General features: G+C 31.0%; 1 long non-coding RNA gene across 1 annotated transcript; it reads right to left on the reverse strand.

The window, feature by feature from the left end:
• Window positions 1–4,785: 4,785 nt before the first annotated feature.
• On the reverse strand, window positions 4,786–5,501 carry LOC142240377 (uncharacterized). Its single transcript, XR_012723252.1, has 3 exons — window positions 5,436–5,501; window positions 4,988–5,053; window positions 4,786–4,858 (listed from the first exon to the last, which is right to left on the reverse strand). It is a non-coding gene; the product is annotated as an uncharacterized LOC142240377 (long non-coding RNA).
• Between the last annotated feature and the right edge of the window lie 19,619 nt (window positions 5,502–25,120).

The raw sequence follows: 25,120 nt of genomic DNA on the forward strand, positions 1-25,120 counted from the left end.
CAATTGACCAGAGTGATGTACTATGGAGATGTCAAAGATAGTATCGCTTAAAGAGATACACTCATTATGGAGTATGATATCCCATCATTGGGTTTAACAATCCAGTGATTTTCCAAAGGATATGGAAATGATTTAGTGTCATAAAGAAAGTCATAGGAAAATACACTGAAAAATATGATTTCCTAAAAATTAAAGATTTTATCATAAAACAACCGTAAATGATAGGCACATTGTGCTGACATTTATCACAAATTTTAGCTGGGACTTCCTACACATTTCAAATCCATAGTGATTTCCTAAAAATCAAAGATTTTATCATAAAACAACCGTAAATGATAGGCACATTGTGCTGACATTTATTACAAATTTTAGCTGGGACTTCCTACACATTTCAAATCCATAGTGGATGGAGGGCATACGAGTTTCGGATCACTCCAACTAAGTGTTGTTCTTATTTCTAAGTTCTTTGCCCTTTTTTAAAACGTTCAATTACCATTGTCATTCAATTGTTAACCACATTATTGATTATATACTATAATTAATTCCAGTGGTCTTGCGGCAACAATAAACCTCAATCCCCCACATACCCTCACATATATGATTTGTGTTGTTTTTTTTTTTCAACCCTCTCAATACTAAGACACCACCATTGATTTGCAAATAAATTAGCATTTATTCAAAGGCTTTATTTTCTTTCGATTTGCTTCTTAATTTTCTCTTGAACATTCGATAAAAACAATTCTGCCTAGTATTTTTCTTACGAATTCTGTTGGCCTGGTCAAGAAATTTGATGCGCCACTGAACATCACTGGAATAATTGAATTATTTTGTTAGAGCTCTGACACTTGGTTGAACGGGAAATTGATTGGCTAAATCAAATGGTTTCTTTTGTTTTAGTCAATCGGTGTTGATTCAGGTTGCCTCAAAAAGGTTTTATTCTATTTCAGTGATTTTGCAAACAAAAGTAGGCCGAAAAACTTAAAACGCAAACAGAAGACAACAAAAACATATTATGTTCTTTTTAATTTTGTTTTTTAGAGAAAGGCCTTAATTTATAAAGATAAAGTTCACTCTCCAAGTTTTTATAGAAAAGGTCATTTGTGAAAATTTAAAAAAATTCACTTGTGAACTTGTTTACAGAAAAATATAGTTTGCGATCTTTTTCTAAAAAAAACACTGTTTTTTTTCTAGAAAAAAGTAGATTTGTGAAATTTGTAATAAAAACAACAATTTGCAAACATTTTAAAGAAATAGTTCATTTATATTATTTATATTTCATTTTTTATAGAAAATTTCATGTTTAACTTTTTTATAGGAAAAGTTCATTTGTGATCTGTTTTATAGTTCATATAATTCATTATAGTTAATTTTTTTATAAAAAAAAAGTTATTTGCGAACTGTCTATAGAAAAAGTTCATTTGGGAAATTTTTATAGAAAAAATCATTTGTGAACTTTTTGGGAAAAAAAAGTTAATTTTGTGAACTATTTCATAGCAAAAGCTAATTTGTGAACTTTTTATCGAGAAAGTTCGTTTGGGAACTTTTTATAGAAAAAGTTCATTTGTGGACTTTTTAGAAAAAAAAAATTATAGTTCATGTGGGAACTTTTTATAAACAAAGTTAATTTGGGAAAAAGTTAATTCGGGTCCTGCTTAAAGAAAAAGTTAATTTGTGAACTTTTTATAGAAAAAGCTCATTTGGAAACTTTTTATAGAAAAAGTTCATTTGGAAACTTTTTATAGAAAAAATTAATTGGAAACTTTTTATAGAAAAAGTTAATATGTTGACTTTTTACAGAAAAAGTTCGTTTGAGAACTTTTTATAGCAAACGTTCATTTGGGCACTTTTTACAAAAAAAGTTAATTTTTTTATAGCAAGAGTTCATTTGGGAACTCTTTATAAAAAAGTTAATTTTTTTATAGCAAAAGTAAATGTGGGAACTTTTTATAAAAAAAGTTAATTTTTTTTATAAAAAGTTCCCAAATGAACTTTTTTCACTCACTCTTATCCCTCTTAAACTTTTTTATAAAAAATCATTTGTGAACTTTTCATAAAAAATAACTTTTTATAGAAAAAGTTAATTCGTGGAATTTTTATAGAAAAAAGTTCATTTGTGGATCTTTTATAGAAAAAGTTCATTTTTGGACTTTTTTATAGAAAAAGTTCATTTGGGATGTCTTTTTTACCAACACATCATTTGTGATATAAAAAGTTTTTTGAATTTTTAATTGAAATTTCAATTTTTTGAGTTTTTTTTATAGAAAAGCTCATTTGTGAGCTTTTTTAAAGAGAATTTTCATTGTGAAATCTTTTATAGAAAAAGTTAATTTATGAACTTTTTTACCGAAAATAGTTCATTTGGAAACTTTTTTAGAAAAAGTACCTTTTTATGGAAAAAATTCAATTGTGATTTTTTTTTATGGAAAAAATCATTTTTAGGCTTTTTATAGAAAAATTTAATTTTTTGACGTTTTATAAAAAGAGTTCATTTGTGGAATTTTTTTAGAAAAAGTCCATTTGTGTATAATTTATAAAAGATGTTTAATTGTTAACTTTTTATAAAAAGGGTTCATTTGGGAACTTTTTTATTAAAAATAGTTAATTTGTGGACCTTTTTATGGCAAAAATTCAATTGTGGATTTTGTATGGAAAAAATCATTTGTAGGCTTTTTATAGAAAAATTTCATTTTTTGACGTTTTATAAAAAGAGTTTATTTGTGGATTTTTTTAGAAAAAGTCCATTTGTGTATATTTTATAAAAAAAGTTTAATTGTTATATTTTTATAGAAAGAGTTCATTTGGGAACTTTTTTAGTAAAATAAGTTAATTTGTGGACTTTTTATAGAAAAAGATCATTTGTGAACTTTACATAGAAAAAGTTCATTTGTGAACTTTACATAGAAAAAGTTCATTTGTGAACTTTTTTATATCAAAAGTTCATTCGCGAATTTTTTTATGCAAAAAGTTTCTTGATTTTTTATTTTTTGTTTTTTCTATAAAAAAATTCATTTGTGAACTTTTTTATAGAAAAAGTTAATTTTTTAACTTTTTTATTAAAAATAGTTAATTGGTGGGCTTTTTATAGAAAAAGGTAATTTGTCAACTTTTTTATAAAAAAAGTTCATTTGTGGACTTTTTATAAAAAAAAGTTCATTTGTGGACTTTTTATAAAAAAGTTCATTTGTGGACTTTTTATAAAAAAAGTTCATTTGTGAACCTTTTATAGAAAAAGTTCTTTCGTGAAACTTTTTGTACAGAAAGTTCATCTGTGTACTTTTTTTATATAAAAATTTAATTTGTGAAGTTTTTTATATAAAAAATTCAAGCGTTTTATACAAACATTTAATTTGGGATATTTTTTCTAGAAAAAGTTCTCTTAAGATATTTTTTATGGAAAAAGTTCAATTAAAATATGGAAAAAGTTCCTATAAGAATTTGTGATAAACAACTCTTGTAAGAACTTTTCTAGAAGAAAGTTTATTTTAGAATTTTTTTATAGAAAAAGTTCATCTGCGAACTTTCTTATAGGCAAGTTTTTTGAACTTTTAACAGAATGTGATCATTTGTTAGCTTTTTGATAGAAAGAAAAAAGTGCAATTCTTTATGGAAAAAGTTTATTTTTACAATGTTTATATCAGAGGTTTATTTATCAATTTTTTGTAGAACACTTTTTTGTATACAAAAAATTATTTAGGAATTTTTTATATAAAACGTTCCTTTGAGAATTTCGCAAAGAAAACAAAAGAAAAATTAAATCTTTTAAAATTACAATTTTTGATCTTTTTTATAGGAAAAAATAATTTTTGTGAACTCTTTTATAGGAAAAGTAAATTTGTGTTTTTTTGTATAGAAAAAATCATTTGTAAAAAATTTTAATACAACAAATTAATTTTTTAACTTTTCATAAAAAAATATTTTTACTTTTATAAAAAAAAAAATTAGACTTCATTTTTTTATAATTTTGTTTTTTTTTTGTCTCCACCATTTCGGCACAGTGTATAATAAAGTTCAATGTATGCTTTCTCAACGCTTTTAATTTTCTGCTCTCCCATTAGATTTCTTTTTATTTCAATGCACTTTGCCTTATTATAACGTTTCCTCTAGCGCCTTAGTCATTCCTACACTGAAAACACAGTGAACCCTTTTCCATTGCAAAATGAACTAAACTGTAGTAATATTGACCATGATTTAGCCCTTAAGATTTTTTTCAACTTGTCTAGTTTATAATTCTCTTAAATTTTAGTTCATCTATAACATTGTATTTTAGTTCATTTTTACAACACCATAAGATTTATATACCCCTACCAAGTTAAAAAGTCAGTATTATTTTGGTTTACTTGCTTATTTTGTGGGAAACCCGATAATAAAAATTGGTTAACATTCTCTTTAAAATGTCGACGACTAAACTATTTTTAAATCAATCATTCCACAGTACAGAGAAATTAAATAATTAAAGGAACAACAAACTGTTTTACTATTATGAAAATTTTCATACATTAAAATTAAACTTTCTTTAACCAAAAGTACTTTATTATAAAAACTTATGATGAAAGTTCTTAATACAATGTTTTTTGTGAATAAAAATTATGACCACCTGGAACAGAGAGTAGTTCATTTGAACCCGCTGTTTGGACATTTTGACTTATCCTTTTTTTATTCATCGTAGGTAGTTTTTTTCACATATCTTGCTGGAAAAAATGGAAACAAAAATGAAAATTGTTAAAAATTAACACCATGTAATGAAATATAATTTTTAATTCTTCATTTTAGCTTGTAACTTACAATATTTGGGGCATTTTATCAAATGGTGTAAAGAATTCAACTTTTCTTTGGAAAACGTATCTCATAAAATTTGTACCTGAAACAATTAGAGAAATAATGAAGTATTCTAAATAAACTCATAAAACTGTGTTGTTATCGATGTGAAGGATATAATAAAATAAATATTCTAGTTGAAAGAAAGCCAAAGTTTTAATATAAAACTTACCAATTCTCTATTAAATTGTACGCTGAGGGGAAATATAAAAAGTTGTCCAAATTTATTTGGGTTACTCTGAAATTAAATATTAAATAAAATTATTAAATAAGTTTTCAAAAAATCTAATGAAAAAAAAATAATAATATGCATTAAAAACCAAATATTCTTGATAACCCGAGACAGTCATCATTCGTCAAAATGACGACACGTAATTTCATTTTCGATTTAAAATGCATTTTAGTCTATTGGGAAATGGTGAATTTAAGTTATACTAATTCGACCGTTTTATGAACCAAATTGAATAAGAAAATAAACTCAAGTTTGGTTCACTTTTTCGCTCACGATGAAAATTTTAGCGTCTTGAAATGAGCCGTAGTCAAAATGACGAAGGCTGACGTTAATGTACAAAAAATAAGGATGACTGTCCAGGGCTAAAAGAAAGTTAAAGAATCCTTACCAATTCACTATTAAATTACAGGCAAAGGAGTACTAAAAATTTGTCCAAATGTTTAAGGGGTTATTCTGAAATTAAATATTTGTTTTTACATTAAAAATATTACATTGGTTTCAAAAAATTTGATTAAAGAGATACTAAAATAAGGCATTAAAAACCTGTAATTTTGATGATAAAAAGGTCACAAAAACGTAAATATTCTAGTTAAAATAAAGCCAATTTTTAAAAGAAAACTTACCAATTCTCTATTTTTTATTTGTTCGAATCCACCTGGAGTTGCTCTGAAATTAAATAATGTTTTTACAACAAAGAAAAACATTAAACTGGTTTCCAAAAAAATTAATTAACAAATAATAATATACATAAAAAATATTTTTTTTAAAAGAAAGTCATTTTAAAAAAATACTTACCAATTTATGAATAAACTATACGCTGAGATATAACAAAAATTTTCCAAATTCATCTGGAATTGAATATTAATTTTTTACATAGAATAATAAAAATTTCAATACACTTTCAATTTCAACATATTTTCCTAAATATTCGTAATAACTTTTTTCTAAACTACCGATAAAATATTAATAACTTTCATTTAAAAGGTTTAATAAACAAACACCAATATATGTCTCAAAAATCCAAAATATTCCATGCCTTTATACTCCCTTGTTGCATACCTACTTAAAAGATGCAACAGCCCACGCCAACGCCAACTATACAACTGAAGCATGCCAAACAAAACCAAGCAAAGCCAAAACATTCCTACAACAACAAAAACACATGTGCCTTTATTGAAAACAACACCTCATCCAGCCAAATAAACCATCCGCGAATAACAAACACACACACACACACACAAACCACTAAATGCACAAAAATAACAAACAACCCCACGCTCATGTATACACAACAAAACTCAAGTAACATCATCTTTACATTAATCACATTCCACTATGCCGATAAAGATGTCTGTACTATGCATTAGTTCATCGCATCTGCTGACAATTTACTCTAAGAATAATATTCGTAAAGGCACACCATTTTATGAACGATGCAAAATTTTCATGAAATGTTATCTACCATTTTTGACGAAAATGTCTATAAATTTAATTACATGTGAACTAAAAATATTTCATTGGGTAATTTTTTACCAACAATTATTAACTATAGGAATTGTCAGTAAGAAATTGCTATCCACTTTCAAGTTCATTTTTCGTAAAAAAATATTTTCTCATACAAAAAAATCTTATAGTAAATTGCACTTATTATTTACAAAATACTTTACATTTCACAAGTAGTTTTATAGCATGATAAACGAATTTTTAACTACCAGTTAAGAAATTTTTTAAGGAAATTTCCATCGTATTTTGTAGGCCATGAACTAAACGATTGCTACTTAGAATTTGTAAAATTTCCTTCCGAGTAGTTAATTTTCGTTGAAGATGCGAAAAATGAACTAAAATTCTGGAAAATTCTTGTAATAAATTAATGTAAAAATTTTCTTAAATTTACGAGACACTTTTTTTTCTGTGTAACCATTCCTAAAATCATCAGTCACTTTAACACCTATTTCCAGACCACTGATATGGAATGATAAACATCAGTAAATCAATTCATTAGCCATACAACAAAAACAACAAAATAATCACAAATTTCGTCGTTTGAACTCATCACTGGAGGGGCGACATAACAAATGGAACTTGCTTACAAAGCTTTCATGTGTGATAATCCGATTAAGAAAATGCATTGAGTGAACTTTGCTGGGTAACAAGGTAGCCGCGTGATGAGGTTCATTGGCTTGAAAAAAATTCACTGGGATGGCAGATTGAGGAAGGCGGTAAACGGAATGGTTTGTTTTTAATGAGTTTTGCGATTACTTTAAGTCAGTCATCAATCAAAAATTATTTAGTTCCTTAACTCAACTGAATTGGAAGATTCTCTAACAGGAGCTCAGATGACGCAAAGACAACGATGGTGAATCGGCGAAATCAACGAAATATAAAAGATCACCAGAGTAGAAATTATTTAAGAAGCCACGTGGAAAATTCGTTAAGTCACAAGTAATACTCAATGTACGAGGGTAGGTTAAGGAATTTTCGAGTCAATCACTATTTTGGAGAAATAGTTTCAGGGGTCAAAAACCAATGCCTATATGTATGCTGCAGTGGGATGGTTTTCAATAGCAATGGTTTGAAGTGAAGGAAAATTATGTTCTGAACTTTTAACTGAAATTTTCTTTTTTATAAAAAAAGTTCATTTTGGAACTTTTTATAAAAAAAGTTCATTTTGGAACTTTTTATAAAAAAGTTCATTTTGGAACTTTTATAAAAAAATCATTTTGGAAATTTTTATAGAAAAATTTTATTTTGGAACTTTTTATAAAAAAAGTTCATTTTGGAATTTTTTATAGAAAAATTTCATTTTGGAAATTTTTATAGAAAAAGTTAATTTTGCAACTTTTTATAGAATAATTTCATTTTGGACATAGAAATAGTTTCAAGGACCAATGGAATACCTATATCTCTACTCCAATAGGATGGGTTCAACACCAATGATTTGAGTTTTTAAGGAAAAATTATTTTTTGAAGTTTTAATTGAAATTTTCATCTTTTTATAGAAAAAGTTAATTTTAGGACTTTTTAAAGTAAAAGTTCAATTTGGACTGTTTATAAAAAAAAATTATTGTGGACTTTGAACTTTTTATAGAAAAAGTTTATTTTGCAACTTTTTATTGAAAAAGTTAATTTTGCAACTTTTTATAGAAAAAGTTCATTTTGCAACTTTTTATAGAAAAATTTCATTTTGGAAATTTTTATAAAAATATTCATTTTGGAACTTTTTATAGAAATATTTCATTTTGGAAATTTTTATAAAAAAATTATTTTGGAACTTTTTTAAAAAATATTCATTTTGGAACTTTTTTATTGAAAAACTTCATTTTGGAACTTTGTTTATTGAAAAACTTCATTTATGAACTTTTTTATAGAAAATTTTGATTTGTGAACTTTCTATTTTATTTAAATATTCGTTAAAGAAAATTTTAATTTTTAAGCTTTTATAGAAATATTTCGCTTGTGATTTTTTTTATAGAAAAGAATCTTTTGTGAACTTTTGTATAGAAAAAGTCCATATTTGAAACTTTTCATCTGTGAACTTTTCATAGAAAAGGTTCATCTATGAACTTTTTATAGAAAAAGTTAATTTTGAAACTTTTGTAGAAAACTTTATTTTATAAAAAAATTCATCTGGGAACTTTTTATAGAAAACCCCATTTGTGAAGTTTTTATAGGAAAAGTTAACTTTTTAATTAAAACAATTAATTTATGAACTTTTTATAGAAAAAGTCTAATTTATTTGTGAAATTTTTATAAGCAAAGTTCATTTGCGAACTTTTTATTCAAAAAGTTCATTTGAGGACAATTTATGGGGAAGAAGTCACTTGTGAACTTTTTTCAGAGAAAACGTTAATTTGTGAACCTTTTTTTTATCGAAAAGGCTCATTTGTGAACTTTTTTATAGAAAAGGTTTATTTGTGAACTTTTCTATAGAAAAAGTTCAGTTTGGAACTTTTTATAGTAAAAGATCAATTTGGAACTTTTTATTAAAAAAGTTCATTTGTGAACCCTTTGTAGAAAACTTTGAACGTTTTAAGAGTGAACGTTTTATATACAAACATCATTTGTGAACTTTTGATAGGAAAAGTTCATTTGTGAACATTTTATAGAAAAAGTTAATTTGTGAACTTTTTAAGAAAATTTGTAGAAAACTTTGAACGTTTTAAGAGTGAACGTTTTATATACAAACATCATTTGTGAACTTTTGATAGGAAAAGTTCATTTGTGAACATTTTATAGAAAAAGTTAATTTGTGAACTTTTTAAGGGGGAAAAGTCATTTGTGAACTTTTTTTAGAGAAAACGTTAATTTGTGAACGTTTTTTATGGAAAGGTTCATTTGTGATCTTTTTATAGAAAAGTTATATTTGTGAACTTTTTTATAGAAAAAGTACAGTTTGGAACTTTTTATAGAAAAAGATCAATTTGGAACTTTTTATTAAAAAAAATCATTTGTGAACTCTTTATAGAAAACTTTTTATTGAAAAAGTTCATTTGTGAACTTTTTATTGAAAAAGTTCATTTGCGAACTTTTTATTGAAAAAGTTCATTTGTGAACTTTTTATTGAAAAAGTTAATTTGTGAAATTTTTATTGAAAAAGTTCATTTGTGAATTTTTTTATTGAAAAGGTTCATTTGTGAACTTTTTATTGAAAAATTTCATTAGTGAAATTTTTATTGAAAAAGTTCATTTAAGAATTTGTTATAGAAAAAGTTAATTTTGGAACTTTTTATATAAACATGTCATTTTGGAACTTTTTACAAAAAAATTAAAAAAAAATATTTTAGTACTTTTATAGAAAAGTCATTTGTACATTATAGAAAAAATTTATTTGTGAACTTTTTTATAGAAAAAGGTAATTTTGGAACTTGTTATAGGAAAAGTTCATTTTGGAACTTTTTATAGGAAAAGTTCATTTTGGAACATTCTGCACCAAAACTTCATATTGGAACTTTTTAAAGAAAAAATACATTTGTGAACGTTATAGAAAGAATATATTTGTGAACTTTTTATAGAAAAAGGTCATTTTGGAGCTTTTTATAGGAAAAGTTAGTTTTGGTACTTTTTACACCAAAACTTCATTTTGGAACTTTTTAAAGAAAAAATTCTTTTGGTACTTTTATAGAAAAAGTTTATTTGTGAACTTTTTATAGAAAGATATCATTTGTGATCTTTTTATAGAAAAAATTAATTTGCCAAACTTTTTTAAATAAAGTTTTTTGAAATTTTTAAATAAGTTTTTTTTTTGATATAGTTCATTTGTGAACTTTTTTATACAAAAAAAAAAACATTTGTGAACTTCTTTATAGAAAAAGTTCATTTGTGAATTTTTTATAGAAAAGGTTCCTTTATGAACATTCATATGGACAATCAAGTTCATCTTTAGATTAGGAAATCTATAATTTGAAAATCTCGTAATGCAATATTCCACTTACTTGTAATTTTGCTTAAAATCATCAACACAATGTTGAGAAATTTCTACCACCGACAATTTCTGATCTCCCATTATTTGATTTTATATTCCAATGCATTTGACTAAATTATTATAGTTCCCTCTTCTCTTCATTGCATCTTATTCTCAAACAAATGCTAAGGAGCACCTATTTCCAGACCAGTGATATGGAATTGATAAACATCAGTGAATCAATTCATTAGCCATAGCAAAACAATCACAAGTTTTGTCGCTTGTCTTCATAGCTAGAGGTGATAAAAACAAAAACTGGAAACAGCTTACAAAGCTCTCATGTGTGATAATCTTATTAAGATGAAGCGGCGCATTAAAGAACCATGGGGTAACAAAGTAGTTTGAGATCCACTGGCATGTAAATTATTTACTAGGCTGGCAGATTGTAAGACAACGAACTAACCTTGCTTGTCTGGTGTTTTTCCCAAGATTTAAATTCAATCATCAATCAAAAATTATATCTTTTCCAAAATCAACTGAAATGGAAATTGGCCTAACAGGAGCTCAGTATACCAGTAGACAATGATGACCATCAGAAGCAGTGAAATGAGAAAGATCACCAGAGCAGAAATTATTTAAGAAGCCACGTGGAAAATTTGTTAAGCCATAGGGGTTACACTCATATGTACGAGGTTAGGGTAATAAGGTTTCGAAAAGATGACTTTGGTTAAGGTAAACAACGTTGAATTGTTGGAAAATCTGATTTTGTATACCTATGTAGAAGAAAAGTTTAAACACAGAATCAAGCAAGAGGAATAGTTGAGAAGGAAGGAAGGGCCCTCTTTTGTTACAAAAATACTTAGAACATCAAGTCCATTATGACAGAAAGGTGAAACAACTCCCCATTAGCCAGTTCTCCTGTTCACATACCTATCAATGTTTGGTTGAGCTGGAGTGGCCAAAAACGTCTCTTCGCATTTTTGCTAATTTCACTTTTTTCTTTTCCTAAGGAGAGCAAAAAGACTTACGAGGAAAAGGTGAGACAATATCTTCGGTGCACAAACGACTGTTTGTAGCAACATTCTGAAGTAAAAGTGAGAGAACTCCACAATGGGGAGAGCTGCTCTTCACATACTTTTCAATGTCTGGTTGACCTTGAGGGGTAAACGTACTTCTCTTCATCTATTTGCCTATTTCATTCTTTCTTGTCCTAAGGAGAACAAAAGACTGTTCGTAGCAACATTAGAAAGTAAAAGTAGGAGAACTTCTCTTATGTGAGTTCTCCACCTTTCGATTTATGTGAGTTCTCCACCTTTCGATTTATACAATAAGCTTTTTACATCACTTCATTTTTTTGCATTATTTTCTTTGTTAAGTTTAAAAAGACATGAGACAGCTATTCTGTGAAGTTGACAATGCAACTCGGAAATGACTTCATAGTCAATCGGGCCAGAAGAGTACGTCCATCTGCCTATCTATTTTTTACATTATTTTATTTATTATCGTTTTACTGTAAACCTTTAGTTATATTGCAAACCTTTAGTTTCCTACATCCAAGAAAACTTTCCTGTTTGCTACAGGTGTTTGCCGGTAATAATGTTCATTGATTCGAATATAATATAGTCACGGATACGAAAGCAGTCAAATGAAAAATTGGATGGAATTTTAATTAGGCTTCACGTGAACAAAGAACAATGGCTGCATTTGGGTGACACAAATGAATAATCATTGAAACGGAAGGCAAATATTAGGTGAGAATACTGAATTAGGTATGTTTGAGGATTAAATAATAAGGTGATGGAATTTTGATTTAAACGGCCGTGGATCTATCAATAAGTCTCAGAACTATAGATAAAACGCAGTACTATAGATATAGGTTCTATGAACGATAGAACCATCTCAAAATCCGAGATGGTTATCAGAACCATATATGGTTCTTAGTACCATAGATATTTCCCAGAACCATAGCTTGTTCTCACAATCCTAGGTGTTTCTCAGAACCATTGATGGGTTCTATGGTTCTTACAATCATAGATGGTTCTCAGAACCATATATGGGTCTCAGAACCATATATGGGTCTCAGAACCATATGTTATATGGGTCTCAGAAACATAGAATCCTAGGTGTTTCTCAGGAGAATAGATGATTCACAACCGTAGGCGGTTCAGAACCGGAGATGATTCCCAGACCCATAGATGGTTCTCAGAACCATAGATGATTCTCATAACCATAGAGGGTTCTCAGAGCCATAGACAGTTCTTAGAATCATATAGGGTTATCAGAAACATAGGGGCTGTTTTCTTTTTGCGCTAGATACAACATTTGTATGGGCTATCCAGAACATCGTTGCACTGGTGTTCTATCCAGAACATCTCATCAGTGCAAGTCGCGCCGATCTTGCCAGATTGTGTTTTGATAAAGTGACGCTTCATCGATTCACAATAGCATTTTATTGTGACTAATTTGTGGAAAAACATGTAATTCAAAGTAGTATAGTGTCATAAATAATCGCAGCAGTAAATATTTATTACTAATTGGAGCATTTCATACATTAAAAATGCAAGATTTCACTTCTTTTTTGTGATTGTTTTTAAACAGCTGATGACAGTGTTGCATATTTTTGGAGATGTCCTGGATAAACGAGTACTCTGTTTTCTTTTAGTCCTTCACGGCTTAGGGTATCCAGTGCTAAAAGAAAACAGCCCTATAGATGGTTCTAAAACCGTGATGGAATTTTAATTTAGTCGCCTTGGATGATTCTCAGAACAATACATAGTTCTCAGAATCATAGATAGATCTCAGTACGACAGACAGTTCTCAGAATCTTAGATGGTTCGCAAAATCATAGATAGTTCCCAGAAACATAGATGGTTCTAAGGACCATAGATACTTCTCAGAACCATAGAGAGTTCCCAGAAACATATGTGGTTCTCAGAACTATATATGGTTCTCAGAACTATATATGGTTCTCAGAACCATAGATGGTTCTTAGGAGCATATATGGTTCTCAGAACCATAGATGGTTCTTAGAAACATAGATAGTTCGCATAACCATAGATGGTTCTCAGCAACATAGATGGTTCGCAGAATCCTAGGTGGTTCTCAGAAGAATAGATGATTTACAACCGTCGATGGTTCAGAACCAGAGATGATTTCCAGAACCAGAGATAGTTCCCAGAACCAGAGATGGTTCCCAGAACTATAGATGGATCCCAAAACCATAGATGGTTCTCAGAATCCGAGATGGTTCTCAGAACCATAGATTCTCATAATCTTAAGTGGTTCGCAAAATCATAGATAGTTCCCAGAAACATAGATGGTTCTAAGGACCATAGATACTTCTCAGAACCATAGATAGTTCCCAGAAACATATGTGGTTCTCAGAACTATATATGGTTCTCAGAACCATAGATGGTTCTTAGAAGCATATATGGTTCTCAGAACCATAGATGGTTCTTAGAGACATAGATAGTTCGCATAACCATAGATGGTTCTCAGCAACATAGATGGTTCGCAGAATCCTAGGTGGTTCTCAGAAGAATAGATGATTTACAACCGTCGATGGCTCAGAACCAGAGATGATTTCCAGAACCAGAGATAGTTCCCAGAACCAGAGATGGTTCCCAGAACTATAGATGGTTCCCAGAACCATAGATGGTTCTCAGAATCCGAGATGGTTCTCAGAACCATAGATTCTCAGAATCTTAGGTGGTTCGCAAAATCATAGATAGTTCCCAGAAACATAGGCGGTTCTAAGGACCATAGACACTTCTCAGAACCATAGATAGTTCCCAGAAACATATGTGGTTCTCAGAACCATAGATGGTTCTTAGAAGCATATATGGTTCTCAGAACCATAGATGGTTCTTAGAAACATAGATAGTTCGCATAACCATAGATGGTTCTCAGCAACATAGATGGTTCGCAGAATCCTAGGTGGTTCTCAAAAGAATAGATGATTTACAACCGTCGATGGTTCAGAACCAGAGATGATTTCCAGAACCAAAGATAGTTCCCAGAACCAGAGATGGTTTCCAGAACTATAGATGGTTCCCAGAACCATAGATGGTTCTCAGAATCCGAGATGGTTCTCAGAACCATAGATTCTCAGAATCTTAGGTGGTTCGCAAAATCATAGATAGTTCCCAGAAATATAGATGGTTCTCAGAATCCGAGATGTTTCTCAGAACCATAGATGGTTATCAGAAACGTATATGCTTCTCAGAACCTACTTTGGTTCTGAGAACCATTTATGGTTCTGGTTTACAGAACCATAGGTAAACCATCTATGCTTCTCAGAACCAAAATTATGTTCTTATACCCAAAGTTGGTACCAAAGTTGGTTCTCAGAACCAAAGATGATTCGAAGAATCAAAACCCTAGATGGATCTCATAATCGTATATGATAGTTCTCAAAACTATAGATGGTTCGGAGAACACTAAATTGGTCTCAAACCCGTAGATGGATTCCTGAATCATGGATGTTTCTCAGAGCCATAAATTATTCAATGAACCATAGAGGGTTCTCAGAACTATAGATGGTTCTATGGACCGTAGGTTCTTCCCTAACCCATAGATGCTTCTCCGAACCGTAAATGATTCACAACCATAGATAATTCCCATAACCATTAATGGCTCTCAGAACCATTTATGGTTCGTATATGGTGGTTCTCACAAGTCTAGACGGTTCTCAAAAACATAGATGGTTCTCAAAACAATAGTTGGTTCTTTGGTTTTATAGTGGTTTCACAGAACCGACGATTAAACGATTCTCGGACCTATGGATGGTTCTTAGGGCGTTTTCGATTTGCAAAAAATATGTTGTCTTGGTGTTACACTACTTTTTTCTCATCGTATTTTCGCCCAAATTGATAGTGTCATTCCAAAGTTATTGTTAATTCATAAAATTGTGAGGGATACTGGGTCCAAAATCTATGACAGTGTGTTTAATATTTTGCAATCAATTTCGAGAGGGTTGCACTTTTTTCCAATCGATATCGCCATTAGAATAATGGATTTGTTCTCAGTATCACAGATATTTCTCAGAAATTATAATGATTCTCAATGCGGTTCTCTGATCCATATATGGATCTCGGAATAAATCACTTACAGTTTTGCTTTTTGTATTTTGTACGGTAATTAAATGCCAGAGGTCCCAAGCTTGAGTGAAACTGAAGAAATGATTTTTAGCCTCTGACAACAACAAGTAATGTCTGGTTACTCCTAATCTGGAGCAATTTTACATTACAGATTTTTTAGCCTTCGACTAAGCAAAAATACACAATGAAATTCATGTCTCAGAGGTCCCCAGCTTGAGTGAAACTGAAGAAAACATGTTTTTAGTACACAATGAAATTCATGTCTTATTTGATGATAGCTCCAGAAAATAGTTTCAATTTTTGGAGTTGTTGTGATTTCTAATACTTGCACCTTCCTTAATTATCTCTTCATGTTCAGGAAATTTTCTAATAAAAATACTCCGAAGCTCTGTAATCAAAATCAACCTTTTTCCACAATTTTGACTATCAACCCTTTTTTTGATAAATTTTTCTCAGTGTATATGCTATCTTCATTTTTTTTCTAACTATCTTAAAAAATCTGTGATCCTGTTACTTGTTCAATTTACATCTCAGTGACTTAATGGTATTTTGAGATTCACTTAATTGCCAGCCGGATTTATCACCCATTTTATGTGATAAACACCAAAATGTTTTCCAAATCAGTGATTTGGAATATGTCAGCATCAGTAAATCAATTCATCAGCTAAGAAGTGTCAAGCAATGCCCTCAAGCCAGTATTATTTTCATAAGAATAAGAAACAAACAATAACGAAAAAACCGTGGTATATGTCCATACAGGACAGCATATCATGAGAAAAAAAAAATGATGAGCTAATTTGTGACACTTCAAAAACCAAAATTCATTGGTTTGGAAATTTTCAAGAACAGGCCTTCAAAAATGAGTAGAAATATACTTTGAAAAAAAAAAAAACTTTTATATATAACTTTGACATAGTTGCTAATTAATTTTGGGGGTCTAAAGAATCACTCAAGTGTAGGTTTATGTATTAGGCGCCCAGAATGATAACAAAAATTGAGAAGTTTTTGCTTATTCAGACCCTTATAATGCTACCTACCACAAAACAGTATTAAGATCACCAGACCAGAAAATATTAAAGTAAACAAGCGGAAATTAAACGGAAGGATAACAAACATCAAATTTAGGCAACATTGGGGTAGGCAAAGAAAGAATATTTTAAGAATATGAAATTGAAAGGAAAAATTAAAATTATTTAGAAGATGAAGTTGATTGTATCCAACTGACCTAGATCTTTAAATGCCAACTAAGATATTTGTAAAAGAAGAGTTGGCAGGAAAACATTTTTGTTTCGATATTTGTAAGCATTCTTCAATTTCTAGAATATATCAAAAAAATGGTAGTATAGAAAAATAAATAAATTTGGATATGTTCACCCTGTTTCACCTCATGTACGATTATCTCTTCATTTATTTATTCACTGTGTTGTCAGTTCCATTTGTCTGTATTATTCCGTTGCACATGAGAGATTTTATTCTCTTCGGAGAATACAATTACAACTAGAGGTCACCACATTCAGTTCAGCATTCACGCCCCTATATACCAATGTATATGCTGGTCTATACACTCTCACCATTTTGGCTCTTATTTCCGTATCCTTTCCACGAAATTTCCGCTCTACTGATCTTTAGTGGGTATGGTCAAATATATTCGTTACGATATTAACCATAAAACTTAAGACTTGCTGTTATTATTTTATGAGCTCCTAATGGAAAGTATTCCACTTCGCCGCATTTTAAGGCAGTTACATTAACTGAATATTGGGATTACTTTGTATAGAAAATAGGGGTACATTTTTGGTCTCTTTTTTATAAAAAAAAAAAAACTCCAAAAAAGTTGATCAAATCAAATTTTCAAAATAATAAAAATATTTTTTAACAAATTAAAAAAAAAAACATAGAGGGTTCCCATAACCATAGATGGTTCTCAGAAGAAGAGATGATTCACAACCATAAACGGTTCAGAATCAGAGATGATTCCCAGAACCATAGAGGGTTCTCAGAATCCGAGATGGTTCTCAGAATACGAGATGGTTCTCAGAATCCGAGATGGTTCTCAGAATGCGAGATGGTTCTCAGAACCATAGGTAGATCTTAGAACCATAGATGGTACTCAAAACCATAGATAGTTCTCAGAAACATAGGTGGTTCGGAGAACCATAGATAGTTCTCAGAAACATAGGTGGTTCTCAGAACCATACATGGTTCTCATAAACATAGATGATTCTCAGAAACATAGATAACTCTCAGTAATAACAATGGTTACCAGAAATATAGATAGTTCTCAATAGAAACGATGGTTCTCAGAACCATAGATGGTTGGTTATCAAACTATGATTCGCAGAATCATTAATGGTTCTCAGAGCCATAGATGATTCGTATAACCATAGATGGTTCTCCAAGTAAATAGATTGGTTCCATGAACCATAGATGATTCTACGAACCATAGGTACACAGAAAAAAATTTCACGAAAATTTTTCCAATTAAAATCTTAATTGAGTTTTAAAAAATATTCAATTAAAAATTTAATTGATTCAACAAATTTTTTAATTGAAATAAAAATCAATCACACAAATTAATAGTATCAATTAAATATTTAATTGGATCAATTAATTTTTTAATTGACTGTCAATTAATTTTTTAATTGATACTATCAATTCTGTGATTGAAGACATTTCAATTAAAAAATTAATTGGATCAATTAATTTCGTGATTGAATCAGAAAATTTTTTTTTTGTGTGTAATTCTCAGAACCATAGATTGTTTTCAGTACCTTAGATGGTTCTCAGTCTCATTCTGAATATAGACCCAGAATATAGACTATTCGCAAAATTATTAAAGGTTCTCCTAACTACACAGAAAAAAATATCACCAAAATATTTCCAATTAAAAAGTTAATTGAAGTTGAAAATTTTTTCAATTAATAAATTAATTGATACAATTAACTTTTTAATCATGATAGAAACATTAAGTTAATTAAGTCAATGATTGAAATTTTTAAAATGTTTAATTAAAAAATTAATTGATACAATTAACTTTTTAATCAAATTCGGAAGACTAATTCCGTTAAAAAAAGTGCTGATTTTTTTTTTTTTACTTTTTTAATTAAAAATGTATTTCAAACAATCATTTGTTAATCCAAATAAAAACTCTAAGCCAATCTAACTAAGTAATTAAAAATAGTTACATTTTTTAATTAATAAATTAATTGCGTTTTGCAATCAACATCAATTAAATTTTTAATTGAATCAATTAAAAAATTAATTGAATTTTGCTGAAAAAATCAATTCATTTTTTAAACAAGAATTTTTTCTATGCCCAATTAAAACTGTGATTGATACTATCATTTTCGTGATTGAAGACATTTCAATTAAAAAATTAATTGGATCAATTAATTTGGTGATTGAATCAGAGAAAAAATTTTTTGTGTGTATAGATGGTTCTCCAAACCATAGATGGATCCCAAAATCGTATACCGGTCGCAGAACCCTAGATGATTTTTTTTTTTTTGAAATAAACAAAATTGAATGAAAGTAGATTGAATGTCAATACATTCAACGGGTAAGCGACTTGATTTATCAACGATTAGTAAATGGTGGTTAAATTGTAAGTGCCGATGTTGAATGTGAACCACACCTAAACGCCAAGTTTTTTTTCCGAATTTTATTTGACATTTCTCAATTTGAACCATGGAGAGATACACAATCCAACAACGTGTTAAAGTTATCCAGACTTATTATGAAAATGGGCGTTCAAATCAAAATGCATATCGTGCACCTTCATCTTTAGTGATGAGGCACATTTTCACCTCAGTGGATTCGTCAATAAACAGAATTGCCGCATTTGGGCGAATGAGAATCCAAGAGTGATTGTCGAAAAACCAATGCACCCACAAAGAGTGACTATTTGGTGCGGTTTATAGGCTGGTGGCATCATCGGGCCGTATTTTTTCCAAAATGAAGCCGGTCAGGCAGTTACTGTGAATGGTGTTCGCTATCGTGAGATGATAACGAACTTTTTATGGCCCGAATTGGAAGATATGGATGTGGACGATATGTGGTTTCAGCATACGATGCCACTTGCCACACAGCTAACGAAACAATGGCTCTTTTGCGCAACAAATTCAATGGCCGTGTTATCTCACGTAATGGCGATGTCAATTGGCCACCAAGATCATGTGATTTGACACCGTTGGACTTTTTTCTTTGGGGTTATTTGAAAGAAAAGGTGTACGTCGATAAGCCAGCAACAATTCAAGAGCTAAAGGATGAGATAATTCGGCACATTAACGGCATAGAACCTCCATTATGCCTCAGCGTCATCGAAAATTTGGACCATCGGATGAAGGTGTGCCACCGAGGTCGGGGCGCCTATTTGGCCGATATTTTGTTCCATACATAATTGAGTAGTACCAATATATCATAATAAAATAAAATTACAATAATTTCCTAAATAGTTTGTGTTTCATTCAAAATCAACATCGGCCCTTGAAATTTTAACCACCCTTTATTAGGTAAGAATCCCAACATGGGGTTCATTGGGTTTCTTGTTTAGAATCTTCATTTAAGGCTTAGGTTAGATTAGGTATAGTGGCAGCCCGGTATTTCAGGCTCACTTAGACTATTCAGTCCATTGTGATATCACACTGGTGAACTTCTCTCTTATCACTGAGTGCTGGCCGATTCTATGTTAAGCTCAATGACAAGGGACATTCTTTTTATAGCCGAGTCCGAAGGTCGTTCCACATTGCAGTGAAACCACTTAGAGAAGCTTTGAAACCCTCAGAAATGTCACCAGCATTACTGAGGTGGGATAATCCACCGCTGAAAAACTTTTTGGTGTTTGGTCGAAACAGGGTTTGAACCCACGACCCTGTGTATGCAAGGCGGGCATGCTAACCATTGCACCACGGTGGCTCCCTTCATTAAAGGCTTAAGCTTTACAAAGATTTTTATATCAAACATTATACAAAGATTGCCTTTTAAATTTCGGAATTTGAGAACAAAAATAAATCGAAAATCTTTTGTTTTTTTTTTGTTTTCCAAAATATTCCCCAGATCTATACAATTTTGCATGCGTTTGAACCAATTGTCACAATGGACTGAATAATCTAAGTGAGCCTGAATTAAATCGGGATGCCACTTTAACCTAATTGTCGAACGCATCAACTGCTACTTCAGGTGTTGAAAAAACCTGGACCTCTCATTTTATTTTTTACGTGGGGTAATAAAAAGTAGTCATTTTTTTTCAGGACTTCTCTCGCCAGTAGCCAATACACTTGAGGTATTACTTCTCTCTCAAACTTGTGGAGAATTTTCCAGCTGCCAACCATCAACATTGATTCCGTAAAGAACATAGCCCAACAAGTCTTGCATGCATTTCAGCATACATAAATAGGGGACTCAACCAGCGCACACAGTGTCACAGGACGGTCCTCGTGGCACTTGACCTATCGAAGGCATTCGATACGGTCAACCAATCCAGACTATTCGAGGACATCGAGAGGCCGTTCCTACCAGCAGGAACAAACGCTGGGTTCTTAATCATCTGTGCGGGCGGCGGTTGTATGTGGAACTTAGGCATAAAAATTCGAAACAGCACCGGAGATATCATACCACATTCCCTGTTTTACTTCTCGAATAAACAGGGAATGTGGTATGATATCTCCGGTGCTGTTCAATCTCCACCTATCCTCTACTCCACCTCCACCTGACGGCATTGACATTGTATCATATGCAGACGCCTGTTTAATCGTGGCATCCGTGCCCATTGTTGATGACATATGCGATCGGATAAACATCTGCCAGATGATCTTTCCAGTTATTTCACTGTAAGGAATTTGGGGATATCCGCGACCAAATCCTCAGTCACACTATACACAATATGGACGGCAGATATACGCAGGCTGTTGAATGTTAGGGTCGACAGAGAGATAACTCCGACTGCAAACTACTCCAAACTTGTCGGGGTTACATTCCAAAGCCTTTTCAAGTCTCAAATAAGCAACACGCAGTAAAATAAGTTACAGACAGAACGTTGTGCGTAGATCTGCGACAGAATATCTACGCAGTACACCCCTTTATCACAGACCTGCCAGAACCCTGCCTTTAGAACTGCGACAGGTTTAAACAGAATTCATGAGGATAATGTAGCTGAAGCGGTAAGAAGCTAGCTATAAGATTAATTCTGTTCTCGGAGCTCGACCATAGCACGGAGCGAAAGACACTCTGCTAATAGACCAAGTAAATATTTATTATAAAATGTTCACTTCTGGCCTCATCCACACGAATCTAGATTTAATTTTCCCTTTGATTATACCTTTTAGACTTGTTTCCATTTTCCTACCAATACCAATCAATAGCCTTAAAACAAATTTTATTCTACTTTTATTTATTTTTTCACCAAATGCATTCAACTGGAAGCCATGGTAATAGGACCGCAGAACCCATCAGTAGGCTTATTTTATTGTTTCGAGTGTAGAACACAGTCTTGGCCTTAGCATGACTCTCATATAGCCCCTTACCCAAAAACTATAAAAGATCATCAGAGCGGAAGAATTGTTCAGAGTATGAGGAAATAGGATTATGTGATGCCAACAGTATAAATTACACTCATGCCCGCATGCCATTGATGTCGTATACGAAATAAAGAGAAGAGAGACCAAAAACATTGAAATGTTTAATCCTAGTGACAAATATTCCACATGAAATAAAGACAGTGGGGCGAGGAGAATAAAAGAACGGAAACATAAGTTAAACAAGCAAAACAGATATACTACTGAAATCAGTATGTGCAGCACAAAGACTAATTGACTTATTGTAAAGTAAATCGAAAATCTAAGTCGACTGTTTGTTATCTCCAAATTCGAGTTTTGATATTTGTGAAAAGCAACTCCGAACGACATGGCTTTATGAGGAAAGTATGAAACAAATATTTGTATGGTAATTCTCGAGAATATGTGAGACGTGGGGTCCAGCAGACCTCATTTCTGATCAAAAAGTTGTTGGTCATATTTCCCATTAAAAACATATTGTTATTACGCAAACAAATCAAAAAAATTTAAATAAAAGACATATTTATGAGTGGTGGAAAGATCAATGCTTCGACTTTAGGAAGATACACACGAAAACGTATTTTGCGGTGTCTGCCAGACTATAATGTCAGCTACAGAGGACATTATTTTATTTATCAAATTTTATTCAAAAAAAAAATGTGTTTTTCTTTCTTAGACCGGGGACTTATCAGACATCCTGTTAGTGACAGACCGATATTTCCGGCTCTTAGTTCACATTTTTTTAAATTCCTAACAAGTTTAATACCCTAGCAGTCAAAGCTTATAATTATCTTTATAATTTTATTGTAAATGAAATTAATTAACAAATATATAAATTTGAGGCTCACTTAGACTATTCAGTCCAATGTGATACCACAGTGGTGAAGACCTCTTTTGTCACTGGGTGCTGCCCGAACGGCTTTTCACATTGCAGTGAAACTGTTTAGAGAAGCTTTGAAATACTCAGAAATGTCACCAGCATTACTGAGGGGATAGAAAAACTTTTTGGTATTCGGTCGAAGCAGGGATTGAACCTAAGGCGGGCATGCTAACCATTGCACCACATTGGCTCCGGACGCGATGACATGAGACAATCGCAGACCATGTGTGGGACCACATCGAAGTAATGCCAAACCGGCTCATCGGAACTCCAAGGGAAGAGAGATGGGTTTTTAGTCGGTATGTCAATTTTGATGGAGTCTGGACGCGGAAAAAAAGGAAACTGTCACAGAGTACGAAGGGATCCACCTCGAAGTAACTAATACTAATACTAATACTAATACTAATACTAATACTAATACTAATACTAATACTAATACTAATACTAATACTAATACTAATACTAATACTAATACTAATACTAATACTAATACTAATACTAATACTAATACTAATACTAATACTAATACTAATACTAATACTAATACTAATACTAATACTAATACTAATACTAATACTAATACTAATACTAATACTAATACTAATACTAATACTAATACTAATACTAATACTAATACTAATACTAATACTAATACTAATACTAATACTAATACTAATACTAATACTAATACTAATACTAATACTAATACTAATACTAATACTAATACTAATACTAATACTAATACTAATACTAATACTAATACTAATACTAATACTAATACTAATACTAATACTAATACTAATACTAATACTAATACTAATACTAATACTAATACTAATACTAATACTAATACTAATACTAATACTAATACTAACACTAACACTAATACTAATACTAATACTAATACTAATACTAATACTAATACTAATACAATAAAAAGTAGGTCCCTTCGCATTGAGCTAAACATAGAATGAGGCAGCACTCAGTGATAAAAGAGAAGTTCACCACAGTGGTATCACAATGGTCTGAATAGTTTAAGGGAGCCTGAAATATCAGCATCTATACCTAATACTAATTCGTAATTCGTGTGCTCATTTCTCCTAAGCTAAAGGAGCTTAATTCCTGATAACCCCAAGGAAATCCTAATTTCGATCCAAATCGTGCATTTTGTTTTTAAAGTTACTTTACACACTGTCAATAACCGATTTAGTAACTAGTTATTCTGTTCCACAGTCACAAATGACTACCTTATACACTACAAGTATCCGATTGGAGAACTAGTTCCTTTACACACTACCAGTAACCGATTGGGGAACTAGTTCCTTTACACACTACCAGTAACCGATTGGGGAACTAGTTACGTTGTTTCACAGTCGATTCCCTTATGCCACTGCCAGTAATCGACTGGGGATGTTAGTTCCTTCTATACACTACCAGTAACCGTTCGGGGATAGTGTGTAAAGGAACTAGTTCTCCAATCTTTTACTTTTAGTGAATAAGGTAGTCAGAAGGACCTAACATCCCCAGTCGATTACTGGTAGTGGCTAAGGGAATCGACTGTGGAACAACGTAACTAGTTCCCCAAGCGGTTACTGGTAGTGTATATGGGATCTAGTTCCCCAAGCGGTTACTGGTAGTGTGTAAAGGAACTAGTTCTCCAATCGGATACTTGTAGTGTATAAGGTAGTCATTTTTAAAAACAAAATCGTATTATTAGTTAGGTAGTGCATAAGGTAGCTGATTCTCAATATATCAATTTTATTTCTTATTTCGATTTCCGATTGAATAACTAGTTCCTTTATACACTACCAGTAACCGATTGGATATCTTTTGACTTTCCAAATCGAATAAAGTGATTGTTTATCAGATATTTTAGACGTTGCCTCCATCGAGAATAAAAACAGTGGCTGATAGATGCTGCAACACGTAACTTGCCACTTGTAAACATCATTCTATTATTAATGAAAAAAATATGTTAAATGTGTTGTGATAATGGTATAAATGTTATATTTCTAAGATCTTATGTTTATGTTATATTTATAATAAACATCTAAACAATCGTGTTTTACTTGACCACAATTATTCACTAATACTAATAATACGGTGGGAGCTACCGTGGCGCAATGGTTATCATGCCCGCCT

Source organism: Haematobia irritans, chromosome 5, assembly GCF_050003625.1.
Source record: "Haematobia irritans isolate KBUSLIRL chromosome 5, ASM5000362v1, whole genome shotgun sequence".
Lineage (NCBI taxonomy): Eukaryota > Metazoa > Arthropoda > Insecta > Diptera > Muscidae > Haematobia > Haematobia irritans.